The following is a 13,491-nucleotide window of genomic DNA, read 5'->3' as shown; positions in this document are numbered from 1 at the left end:
TGGTGAAGAAGGAGCTGAGCCAAAGGGCGAAGCTCTCAATTTACCGGTCGATCTACGTCCCAACCCTCATCTATGGCCACGAGCTATGGGTCGTGACCGAAAGAACGAGATCCCGGATACAAGCGGCCGAAATGAGTTTTCTCCGCAGGGTGTCTGGGCTCTCCCTTAGAGATAAGGTGAGGAGCTCGGTCATCCGGGAGGGGCTCAGAGTCGAGCCGCTTCTCCTCCACATCGAGAGGAGCCAGATGAGGTGGCTTGGGCATCTGATTCGGATGCCTCCTGAGCGCCTCCCTGGTGAGGTGTTCCGGGCATGTCCCACCGGGAGGAGACCCCGAGGAAGACCCAGGACACGCTGGAGAGACTACGTCACCCAGCTGGCCTGGGAACGCCTCGGGATCCCCCGGGGAGAGCTGGAAGAAGTAGCTAGGGAGAGGGAAGTCTGGGCTTCCCTGCTAAAGCTGTTGCCCCCGCGACCCGGCCCCGGATAAGCGGTAGATAATGGATGGATGGATGGATGGATAAATTTTTAATCTCTAATGTGACAGTTTATGCATGTTGATTAGTTCCATTTGTATGCATTGGGCTCCTTGCGATTGGGTTGTTGGAGCGTAAGGGAGGTGGTAGGGGGATGGATAACAATGGTCAATCACACCCTGAAGAGGCCACTGATTGGCTGTCATTGTGTTTGGATAAACCTGATAGGTTCCTTTTGTAGTTGTGAAGACAAGTTGAGACAAGCATTGAGAAGCGCAGAGAAGATGTGAAAGTAAAGAAGCAGGTAAGAGCTGTCAGTCCTATGAATGGTAAATTTCAATTGCCAAAAATGCCCCAAGGGTACCTTTTATAAAGGTACAGTGTTATCAGAATCAGAATCAGAATCATCTTTATTGGCCAAGTATGTAGAACACACAAGGAATTTGTCTCCGGTATAACACGCTGCACTAGTATCATCGTAAACAACAAAATCATTGAACCATTTTAGAGTAACCAGTAGTTTTGTAGTACCATTTTGTAGTACAAGAAGAGTGACTACATTAGTGTAGTCAGACTGTACATCAGTGTAGTCAGACTGTTTAAGGAGTTAATGGCTAGAAGGAAGAAGCTGTTTAAGTGTCTAATGGATTTGGTGCGCATGGATCTGTAGCGTCTGCCTGAGGGGAGTGGCTGGGTAAGGTGGTGGGCAGGGTGCGGGGGATCCAGGAGGATTTTCCGTGCCCTTGTCTTGATTCTTGCGTCTTTGTCAGCCTTCTTTGTCAGCGGTTTGGTTACCACATTAGCAGCTCAGGTTTCGCCTACCACATAAAACAATGCAAAACACTCAGCCGCAACTGCAGCTGCAGCTAATGTTAGCTGTGAAGACACTGTCGTAAAACTCTTTGCCAAACTAAATTCAGGAACACCCCGTGTGTGAGCAAGTCAGTGACTGACAGACTGACGAATGTTCTTTCCAAGTGGATAGCGATGAACTGTGGATCGGTAAACATAGTTCCAGACGAGGGATTAACAAAGGTGTGGCTCTTCAGAAGTTAGACAGGGCTTATTTTTTCCCATCGCGCTCTCGATCAGGGTTCGTGGAGGCTCGAACAGAAATTGGGAAAAGGCAGGTTAGCGTTCAACAAATGTTTATTTGAATGCCCGTTTCAACTGGGGGTGAGTGGAGTTCAGGCGGGGATGCAATCGGTCCACAGGTGCAGGGTGCAAGCAGGCAGTCAGGATTCTTTAAAGCAATGATGACACTAAGAAAACTAAATATGGAACTCAGCTGCCAACAAACTCCAACACACCAAAAGTGCAAAGCATCCAAACACACACACACACACAAAACACCTGCAAATCTTCGACTTTGCACCCCCTGGGAGAGTGGGAGATTTGGGGATTTTTTTTTTCCATCACAAAGCTATCCATTCCTGAGATGGACTGCAAGATAAATTACTGCAAGACGCCTTCAGAAATTCACTCTGACGTCCGTGCACTACTCTGAGAATGGGTGTGTTTGGTGAGTTCGAGTGCACTACACATTAATTTCCGAATGGAGCCAGCACTGGCGCACAGTGGCCTCATTTGGAGCACCGAGTGCCAAGCGCCGTTTTTGGTGCAATCTGAATAGCTGAACGACAAATTTGAGCAACGTTTTTTTTTTAATTATTTTCAAGTGGTCACAATAAACCAGTGCACGCTCTGAGATTTCCGAATGCCCCCCGAGATTATTTCCGAACATGCCCCCATTGAACAAGAAATGAAAAGACTCATCCCATGCCTCCAGAAACACACTGGTGAACTTTGGGGGGGAAAAAACAACAACAACTTGTTTTTACACATAAATAATTCAATAAATTGCTTGGATTTGAAGCTGGGGGTGGACAAAAGCCCTCCCTACCCATTGTGTAGCGCCATGTGGTCTGTAATTATATTTCATTAAAAACTGTATGTTTTTAATGGAAATTGCAATGGACCCTCACATACTTGCGGTTTAGGACTTGGAAATGTGCCCTTTTTTTTTTTTTACAATATACTTTGAGGGGAGATTTTTTTTCCTTTTCTGTTACTGGATTTCGATTCGATTTTACTGTAGTGCTTAAAAACATATCATCATAAATAACACTGCTGCATCAAACATTAGGGGCCACTGTGATTTAGTTGATGGAGTGAGTCACCCAGTGACCAAAGAGTCAGTGTTTTGAGCCCTACATTCCCTCCGATTCCGAAACATGTTTTTTTTTTAATGACTTGTGCTAAACTACATAACAAAGGTAGCACATGCACTGCAACTTCAACAGCGCAATACCCTACAAACCCATAACATGAAACCCTCACCTCACAACCCTGAGAACACAAGTACATGACACTTAGGTCCAGGTTGGCTCTTTTTAGGAAAATCCTAGACCTCACAGTATTGTGTTGTAATGATTGTTGAGTTTTTATACAGTGTATGTTTTTTGCTCATTTTGATATTGTGGTATGGAAAACAAGTCAAAGTCTTTTAATCTTGGACCAACCAAGCCCATGGACATCATATCAGCAGAAAATGTGACAGGTTTCCCTGCAGGCCTAACCCTGCAGTATTTAGCGTTACTACTTTTTTCAAAGGCAGACTGTCTTCAGTAAGAGAAAAACAAGCTCTTCCTCGGGGCCCCAAAATGTTTGGTATATAAGATTCTTAAAAAGTCAGTTCAACAGTTGTTGTCTGTTTCTGCGTCGAGATTCTAAAGTGTTGAATGAAAGGCATGTGTAATGAAACGCACACAAAGAAAATCCAGTTGCAATCGACCAAGAAAGGTAAGAAGAGAAGCAGGAAGAGAGAACTGAAAGATGTGTGTTCAAACCCGCTTCAGTGTTTGTGTATGTGGGGCCTGTGATCCAAGCTGCTTTGAAGAATAAAGGCTCCTTTCAATAATCTGCTGGCTGACGTCATCCTGACAGACACTTGCAACCCTAAAGCGATCTAACCAGTTGAGCTCACCTGCTTGTCCTTTACCCTCCCTCCCTAGAAAACCTCTTTATGTCTCCTAGTTAAGCTGTACTTCACTTCTGCTTGACTCCATAAAGTGACACTCCACTACAATAAAACCGCTATCCCTGTTAGAGGGCCTCCCAGGTGCTCAAGCTGAAAGCTTTATTGACTTTAAATCCTGTCTCACAATAACATTATGGCAATTCAGTTTGCGTTTAAATCTGTGTCATTGACGGAAAAACTTTAATTTATATGTGTATAATTATTTTTATTTTGAAGCAGTGGTGTTAACAGCCATGCCTCTATAAGCTGTGACATATGCTGTATTTGCCTCAGTTAGGCAAGAATTGCATGAAAGCCATCAATACATGTGAAGATGTACATGAAATGTCATGATTCGGTTTGGGACAAACAGGTGGCACTGTAGGACTCCCCCTGCAGCTGCACACCTGTTGGTCATTAGGTAATTAGTTCTATAAAAGGACTCCCGCCCGAAGACTCATTGTCGGGACATTGTTGCTGTTCCGTTGCTGCTATCAGGTTTGTTCTGGTAGTGTTTTAGTTATTGATAGTTTTTGTTTCAGTCATGTTTTTTGTTTGTTACTTTGGACTTTGCTTGTTTTGGATTTAGCTGTTTTAAATACAATTCGTCAAGTTCACCCTGCTCCTCCCTTCTGACTGATTTTTGGGTCCACCACCACCACGCAACGTGACATGAAGTATGATCGATATGTAGTGATGGGTCCAGCGACACCGATGCATTGACACATGCGCCGGGCTCACAGAGCAAACCACGTGTCGATGCATGTGCTGGCTCATTATGTCACGTGATTGACACGTGAACTGCGTTGACACAGTCCAGGCTTCTAATTGACACACCGGCTGCGTTGACACAGTCCAGGCTGCTAATTGACACATCGGCTGCGTTGACACAGTCCAGGCTGCTAATTGACACGTGAACTGCACCGGTGCAGTTTAGACCGCATCGGCTGCTTGGCACAGTACAGGCTGCGCCACTTAGTCCAGGGGGCGTCGACTCAGTGCAGAGGGCGTTGACGCAGCAAAAGCCCGCCGCACAGTGTTTATAAGGAAGTGGGTTTGGCGACACAATGCCACTTGCCGAAACAAGCCAGACCTCACTCACGCTCGCTTGTCGAAGTTCGTGTCAGTGCCTTTCCTTCCTTGCCGATTATGGAGCAGAGACGCAAATCATCCGCCGTGTGGGACCATTTTGATGTCGCGGAGAATAAGGTATTATTTATTTATTTATTCAAATCGCCTTCTGTCGGCGAGAGGCACTCGCCGAGTGCCTCTCAGATTATTGACATGTGTTGTACCATTCTAATCCGAATACATTTCAAGGTAACTCTTGGTTACTTCTTATTCACATTTCATTACAGGTGAAATGTCGAATTTGCCGGGTCGAATTGTCATACACCAACAGAAGCACCTCCACCATGCTGAGGCATTATCGGGCCAAGCATGAGAATGAAGTTCGCGATACACCCAGTATTACGCCAGGTATACAAACGTTCACTCATCTTTTCACGGTTGCTATGTTGATGATTTAATTGACAATCAGTAATTATTATTGGTTGACTCTCCACTCCATGTTTGACAATCAAGGTTCCACGAAGCAGCTGTACTGGAAGGAGCAACACACTTCTTTCCCAAACCTCTCCCACCTCGCAAAGGAGTTCCTTTGTACGCCAGCCTCATCCGTCCCTTGTGAGCGTGTGTTCTCCACAGCAGGAGAAATCGCTTGTAAAAGACGCAACAGGCTGAAGTTTAAAACATTGCAGCATCTTATTTTTCTCAATAAAAATTTGTGAAATAAAAGCCCACAAGCATCCTCATTCAAATGATCTTCACATTATTTGAACACATTGAATGTTGCAAAATGAATGCATGGATGTGAATGATATTGTATACACTTCATCATCAAATCGATGAATGACCTTATGAAAATGTTTTGGAACAGTTGTAGATGCAAAACCGTGCTGGCAGCTACATAATAGATAATAAAAGAAAAATATCCCAAACCATAGGGATCCTCCCAAAAACTAAGGATGTGCTGAATAAGAGATCCTTGTACACATACTTTTATTACTTCCATATTTGACCTATTGTGTGGGAATATGGGGAAATGCCAGTAAAACACTGTTTTAAAACTACAATACAAAGCAATCGGAACAATCACTGGTTCCAAATGGACAGAACCCACAAATCCACTGTTTATCAAATTAAACCATGAAATCTCATGACCTGATTGACTTCAAAATCGCCCAATTAATGTACAAAGCACACAATAATATCCTTTGCCAAAAGATCCAGAAGCTTTTTAAAATTCGAGAAAGTTGTCATAATTTAGGGGGTACTAATCTATACAAAAAAATCCAAAACACGAACGAACATCACACAAAGGAGTGTATCTGTAATAGGTGTAAATCTGTGGAATGATTCTGAAACGGACCAGTAAAATGAGGAACGCTCTTGCTGAGATTAATGAATTCGAGAGTAGTACAAGACAACTATACAAATCAGAATTAAGCTGATAAATTCGATACACTCATGAAATATAGCAATACATCAGAAATACATTGATGAGATTATTTAATATATTAATGAATTGTAGCATCCATTATGAATATGAGAAAATCGACATATACATGTGCTCTAAAGAGTATGTACTGTATATACAAACCTAATGTAAAAATGTATTAGTACAGCATACATAAGGGTAAAAGCATTTGTTGATATTTAGACTTTCTTTCCTATTTAGAAAAATGATCAATTCATATATAAGAAGGGGTAGGACTCGGGGTAGGTTTTTTGCTTCTTTCTACTCCTTTGACCACATATTTGTGATGATGACTATTTTCTTTTCCTTTTTTTATATCTTACCTTCACCTTTTGCCAATTTATTACCGAATTGTATATTTTATATGTTCAATATACAAAACAATTTATCAGTCAGTTCAGTCTGTTAAGTGGGTTGGCTGCAGGGATCTTGAAGGTCCAGCAGGTGGCAGTGGTCAGTGACACAGTATCAGCACAGTATCAACACAGTGTGTCAGTGTGTCGACACGCCTCATGAGGCCTCATGGACCCATCACTATCGATATGGCTTGCGGCCATGAGCTATACACGGGTTGAAAAATTGGCTCTGACTCAAAGAAATGAAACATTGTTAGGATTTTGTATTTAATTAGTTGATTTAACGCATTAATGGCTAATTCACATACATTGGTTGAATTCTAATGTATTGCTGAAAGAATATCAAGTTGCCCATTTTCAACTAATTTGCACAGAGTTGCATGGCACTTCAATCACTTGAAGCCAAATGAACTTCAACGACTTACATTTTACTCATAATCGTGCCTCTTTATCCCTCCTTTCTGTTAAAAGAACTCCATTCGTAGTATTAGCTTCATATAATTGTTGGTGCCGATTTGATGAGCATGAGCAAGTAAAATGGTCAAGGGAATGCTCTTGAGTCTAGACCGCTGGAGAGGTAACAGCCCTCTGAAAATTTCAGGAGTGCATGCTCATTGTTTTGACTGCGTCGATTCAAGGGGCTGTTGGTGAGGAGTGATTGTTGCTTGAACTGACAGAATCATTTAGCAATAACGAACTGGCGGCGCTGGTTGTGAGAATCTGTAAATTAGTTTAATGTTCACCAGTTTGCCGAACATTTCCCCCTTTCTATTTGTCGCCTTTCACTTTTTTAAAAATTCCATTTGAATGGCTGATTGTGAGCAGGAAAATGTTGATTTAACTTGTTTGACCACTTAAAATTTCACATATTGTGATGGAAATTGTGATACTGATAAAGCCACGAGTAAGGTTAGATTTTCTTATAAGACTTTGACAACAATCTACTTTTAAAGGCAGAATTTGCAATTACAAATATATCATTTGATTATTTTAAAACCTGTCATCTCGCGACAATAATAGCCCATTAGAGACGTTTTTGGTAGAAGCATGTGTATGTCAATCATTGTCATGCACTGACATATCCACTCATATCATGCATACACACTCAGCCTTCCGCACACCATGCCCTTGTGTGTATAGTTTTGTTGGGCGGGTCATTTAACTCTGCTTAATCATAAAAAGTTAAAAAGGACAGCTTTCAAAACAAAACATGGGTAAACATACGTAATGCTGATGCCCTTCACCGACAGGTGGATTGATGGGCTTTGAAGTCACATCGCCAGGTTCGGAGTTCTCAGTGTCGTCAGGTAAGTTTAATTGAGTGTCCGTTCCAAAAATAGACAACATCAAAGGGTAAGATTTAGTGCAACTTTCCAACATGAATAAGTCATGCTACCAATGAAGCAGCTGTGGCTGATGTCAGCGTCTACACAGTGTACCAACACGGCTCAGCTAAGCTCAATCGACCCCATGAGTAGGCTACCAGCCTGCTATAAAAATCAGCACAGTAGTGATGGGACATTGTGATTTCCCTAGGATTGTTGTAGAAATCATCATTTGACAATGTAAACACAAGATCTATAGAAATAGCCTTGCTAAATGTGAGCAAGGCTATTTCTATAGATATCGATGACATCATTACTGACAATTGTATCCTATTGAAAGTGGTGGAAAGGCCATCAATACCGTTGGAAGGTCAATCAGTCTGTCAATGACAGGGTCTCGTTTTGCTTGTGGACTGACGTGTGACGGAAACTTTGAAACACTGACAGAATAAGCACAAACGGAAGCAATTTTCGGCCATTACCTGAACCGTGACTAACCCGGAAAGCAAATACTATCTTAGGCAAATTATTTTTGCAGTACAAGTTGGCCTGTTAGCGCATTAACCCCATTCATGTAATCGTGCTGCGTCATATCAGTAGTCTGTTGGCCTGGGGCCAGCATCCAGAACTGTAAGCCCCCTCCTGGGCCCTCTTCCCCGAGGAGGACAGGTTTGCACGAGTAGACTTGTTCGTCAAATATTACACCCCACTCCCTAGTTCCGCTACCGTGGAGAGAATGTTGTCCACATTGTCCCCCCCTCACGAGGGCCGTCCTGGCCAACACCATCTTCTATAAGCTGGTATTCCTCAAGGCGTAAATGTACCTGTTGGGGTACCCAGCTACAAGATCTCCTTTGTGGAGGAGAAGCAGGAGGAGCAAAAATGTGTTTGTGTGTGTATAAAGAGGTCCAAACTGATGAAATGAATGAAACTTTTACCTTTTTTTTTTTAACTGACGGTCCTTAAATAGTGGTGAGGAATTGTAATTTACTGATGATGATGACAGGCTGGTGGGCCAGCTTCTGTCTACAACTGATGTGCCTCTCTGGGCGGCCATGTGGAACAGACACGCTTTGCTTTTACTATTGTGCCGCTCGTCCTATGAGCTTTCCGGTTATCAAGCAAATAGGCTCAGCAAGCAACACACCCAGCAACATGCCCAACCATAAGCAGCACAGAGAGATGCTGATGGACCGTGAGGGATGGCAGAGAGGAAGAGAAGCGCCTTGGGTTTTTATTTTCAGGCCAAAACTGATGCAAAATTTGGAGCAAGTAAATGAAATAATGTGGAAACGCTACAAATGTATTCAAGCTCATAGTATGCATTTATTTGAAACTTACCATATGATACTGAAATGAAAGAGGGTATGAGTGTTTTACTGCTGTCTACTGCTTCCAGTGGAAGGCCTGATATATATATATATATATATATATAGAGAGAGAGAGAAAGAGAGAGAGAGAGAGAGAGAGAGAGAGAGAGAGAGAGAGAGAGAGAGAGAGAGAGAGAGAGAGAGAGAGAGAGATGTATAATGATCCATTATTTTCTTACATATCCGGAACAATCAGTGTTACAGGAGTAATGGGTTTGCGTTCAGTGATTTCTGGAATAAAATAAGGCTAATCCATAACAATTGGCAGCTCTGTCAGAGCATTTTGGCTGATATCATATGGCTGCTTGCAATAAAATCCGTTCCAGCAACAGGAGGCAGTCATTTTGAGAATTACAACCCAACTGCAATTAAAAACCTAAGGCTAAACCCAAACCTTGACTACCCAGGTTACCAAATAGCTCCCGAAAATATTGCATAATTTCCAGTAAAAGTGTTGTTCTTCGGCGGTACGGTGGTCGACAAGCTAGCATGTCCACCACACAGTGCAGAGGTTCAGGGTTTTGGCCTGTTCTCCCTGTGCCTGCCTGGGTTTTCTCCGGGTACTCAGATTTCCTCCCACATGCCAAAAATATGCATGGCAGGATAATGAAACACTCTAAATTGTCTCTTGGTGAGGTTGTGAGTGTGAATGGGTGTTTGTCTATGCATGCCCTGCGATTGGCTGGCAACTAGTTCAGGATGTACCCCGCCTTCTGCCCAAAGACAGCTAGCTGGGATAGGCTGCAGCATGACTGCAACTCTTTTGGTGATAAGCGGTTTAGAAAATGGATGGATGGATGGATGGATGGATGGATGGATGGAGTTGTTCTTTCCCCTGGAATGTCTGCTGGTTGAGAAATAACGATTGTTCTAAAGAAGCAAAAAAAAAAGAAAAATTCATTGTTTGTGTTTGCGGCCGCTTGCACAAGTTGTTGTCGTGTCCCTCTTTTGTACAGAATGTTCCAACGAATTAACAGGCATCTTTTCTTAAATATGCTTGTTCAAGTTCCTGGTTACCATCCACCAAAATATGAAAAAGAATCCTAATGTTTTTTACTATATTACAGACATTGCCTGTAAATGTAAACATGTCACTATTATTTTATTTATTTATTCCTTCTGGATTGCAGAAATGCACAACAATATTCTGGTAATATACTCAACATAACGTTTGTCACGCATGTAACGATGTATTGTAATATTTGGCACTGTCTTTTCAGCACACATTTTGAGACCAGCAAAAAGTGTTCCTTTCGTAATTCAGATGATGAATTTCTTCTAGTTTTCTTTTACAGTTGAACATACACATCTGCCAACGCATCTCACACAGTCTCACATTCTGTGTGTTTAACTGTAAGTTCCAATGGATACGTATTTTTGTTTATACATATGTATTATGAAAATGACTTCAAAGACACTTGCGACTACTGGGATAAACTTATGTCAGGATGAAAAATCTCCACTGTGTGAACAGAAAATGACAACTCTTCCATGTCTAAGAATTTTTTTTTCCTCTCTCTCTCTATATAATACAAAAAGTGCATATTAATACTGCGCCGATCTAGTAAATAATTGGAAGAACTTTGAGCCTGTCATGTGCTGCTTTCACGCTAGCAAAGAGTTGACTTGCATGATTCTTTTTTTAGAAGGATCCCTAAAAGCAGTCGCACAGCAAGCGCTGCTCAGCCCTTCAAGACAGTATAGACAATTGTGCACTGATGGAAACATCCTTGGCCACAGTGACCGCACACACTGTCCAACTACGCTGTGTCAACAATTGAGACCTTCATGCTCCTGCAAAGTACAATCTATCAGGACCTGAAGTGGAAGGCCAACATCAATTCCATGCTCAAAAAGGTACAGCAGAGGATAGACTTGTGCCGGGGCATCTCGACACAGATGTCATTTTATTAGCTCAGTGTTCTTCCATCTCAGTCTGCTTTGGTGCTGCTACAAAGGAGAAAATTAAACCACTACAGACAGCGAGGTTTGCTGAAAGGACCATCAGAGCCCAGTACTCTGTGTTGAAGACTTGCAAGCTGCAAGGGTGAAGAGGAGGGCAGGCAAAATACTTTTGTCAGACTTCACTTCGGACACCATTTTATACAGCCTTGGTTGGTAGTATTGAAAAACGCACACCTCCCAACTGAGTCTCTTCCGGTCATAAGATTGTTCAACAGTTGAACCGCAATCTCAACATCAAACGTTGTGTTGATGAGAGAAATCATTATACTATTGGGCACTTGATATTGGTGTCGGACTCTATCGTTGTACATTTGTGGGAATGTCCAGTAAATCAATTTTAGTATCGTTTCTTGCTACTAGAATGACTCCAACCACCAGAGTCAAATTCCTTGTATGTTTTAATATACCTGTACTTATAAAGATAATTCTGCAGCTGTGAAGTCCTGCAGTGTTAGCTGATAGCTATGGAATGTGTGAAACAAGCAGAATGTGCCTGTTACAGCTGTGAATGACGTGGAATGTTTAAAGTGCCCTTTTTAAACTCAATAACTCTATTGTCTTGCATTGTAGCGTGGTCTGCATTTCTAGCCCGTGTGAATGTTTTACTCAGAGCGTTATCTATTTTGACAACCTGTGGTGTGCAGTGTCGAAGGTTAGGAAAGCAAATAAATTTGAGAACAGTAATATGCAATAGTTGAACAGTTTAGCTACTTTTTTTTTAAACAGAATCACGTATGTGGTTTTTAGGGGAACAATTGAGAGGACTTTTCTTTACGTAATGTTTTGTTCTTTACATTAATTTACATGGTGGATAGCAAATAGGGTGACACGGTGGTCAGTCAACTGGATAGCATGTGTGCTTCACAGTGCAGAGGTACAGGGTCTGATTCCGGCTCCGGTCTTAGTGTGTGGAGCTTGCATGTTCTCCCCGTATCTCGAACATCTCTACTAGAGACACAAGTGACTTTTAAACACAATACTTAGTCATGATTCATGGTTCTTAATTATGTGCTGCAAGAGTGAGTGAACAATAATTGAATAAAAGGGGTGGATGAACACAAGTCTGCTACTGTTACCAGGGAATAATTCACCGCTCACATTAAAACGTAAAATTTAGAGTAAGAGGAACTGCAAAAACATCTCCACTTGCAGATGTCGTAAAGTTGGGCTGCCGTGGTTGGGCACCCTACATGTGTGAGAAAACCCACCCCACCACCACCCATAATGATGCCGGCAGCGGGAGTTTGATTAAAAATATTTTTGAGATGGTAATGATAATAATAAGTTTAATGAAATGATTTCTGCAATGATTCAGAGGGATTGTCCCACGCGGTTGTCATATTTATAAATGAAATACACAACACAGATTCACGGAGCTCAGAAATTGTCTGCCCCAGGATCAGATCCACCAAAATTGCATTGCACTACCTGCACAGAAATTTAAACCTGCTTTTGGGCAGTCTAAAATGTAGTGTACTGTTATCATTGACTGATGCGGCGGGGGCAGTGCAATCGAATGAGCTGAAAAGCCTATCCATACCAAATTCTCAACAAGGCTTTTCACAGCAAAAAAATGAAGGTGCAACAGTTTTTACACCGACCGGAGATTCCTTGTCGATGAACACTGGGCCCTTTGTGTTCACTTGTGCTCTTCATTAATAATAATTATAATGCAGCAGATTAAAATGACGCTTTTCTGTAGCACATTCAAAGTGCTCTCAATTGATACATTATTCATGGACTCGCACATTCACATTCTGGTGGCGGTAAACTCCATTCCATAGTCACAGCTGCCCAGGGGCAGGCTGACAGAAGTGTGGCTTCTAGTGTGCGCCTACGGCCCTTCCGACCACCACCAAACATTCACACTCCTCCGTACACCAATGTGAGTGTCACTGGAAGCAAGCTGGGTGAAGTGTCTTGCCCAAGGACACAGGACTCGGACAGAACGGGAATCAAACAGTTGACCCTCTGATCCATGGCTACTTCTGTTATTATGTCAAACAAAGAAAAGAGAGAAAGTACGATTCACCAAGTTTGCTATAAAAAACTGTTAAACTCATATTTGTTGAGAATTCATTAATTACGATTAGTTAATCACTTCATTTGTTTGGGACTAAAAGCTACCTATATGTATGATGTAACCAATACAGATGGTAAACAATGTACATAAATCTATTCTTATATTTAATACATTGTAGCGATATTTAAAACATGAAAGGACAAGCACAGCAGTGTTGATAGAACGCTATCACACAAAATAAATTGGAAGTCATGTCCATCCATCCATTTTCTGACCCGGTTTATCCTCACAAGGATTGCAGGGGGTACTGGAGCTTATCCCAGCCGTCTTTGGGCAGTAGGCGGGGGACACCCAGAACCGGTTGCCAGCCAATCGCAGGGCACACGAAGACGAACAACCATCCACGCTCACACCTAGGGA

General features: G+C 42.3%; 1 long non-coding RNA gene across 1 annotated transcript; it reads left to right on the top strand.

Annotated features, from left to right (window-relative positions):
* Nucleotides 1-693: 693 nt before the first annotated feature.
* Nucleotides 694-12,399, top strand: LOC127612124 (uncharacterized). Its single transcript, XR_007965582.1, has 3 exons — nt 694-778; nt 10,730-10,940; nt 11,019-12,399. It is a non-coding gene; the product is annotated as an uncharacterized LOC127612124 (long non-coding RNA).
* Nucleotides 12,400-13,491: the final 1,092 nt, after the last annotated feature.

The sequence above is a fragment of the Hippocampus zosterae genome, chromosome 12 (genome assembly GCF_025434085.1).
Source record: "Hippocampus zosterae strain Florida chromosome 12, ASM2543408v3, whole genome shotgun sequence".
In the NCBI taxonomy this organism is placed as follows: Eukaryota; Metazoa; Chordata; class Actinopteri; order Syngnathiformes; family Syngnathidae; genus Hippocampus; species Hippocampus zosterae.
The sequence above is the reverse complement of the archived record's forward strand: the minus strand, read 5'-3'. Positions and strand labels throughout refer to the sequence as shown.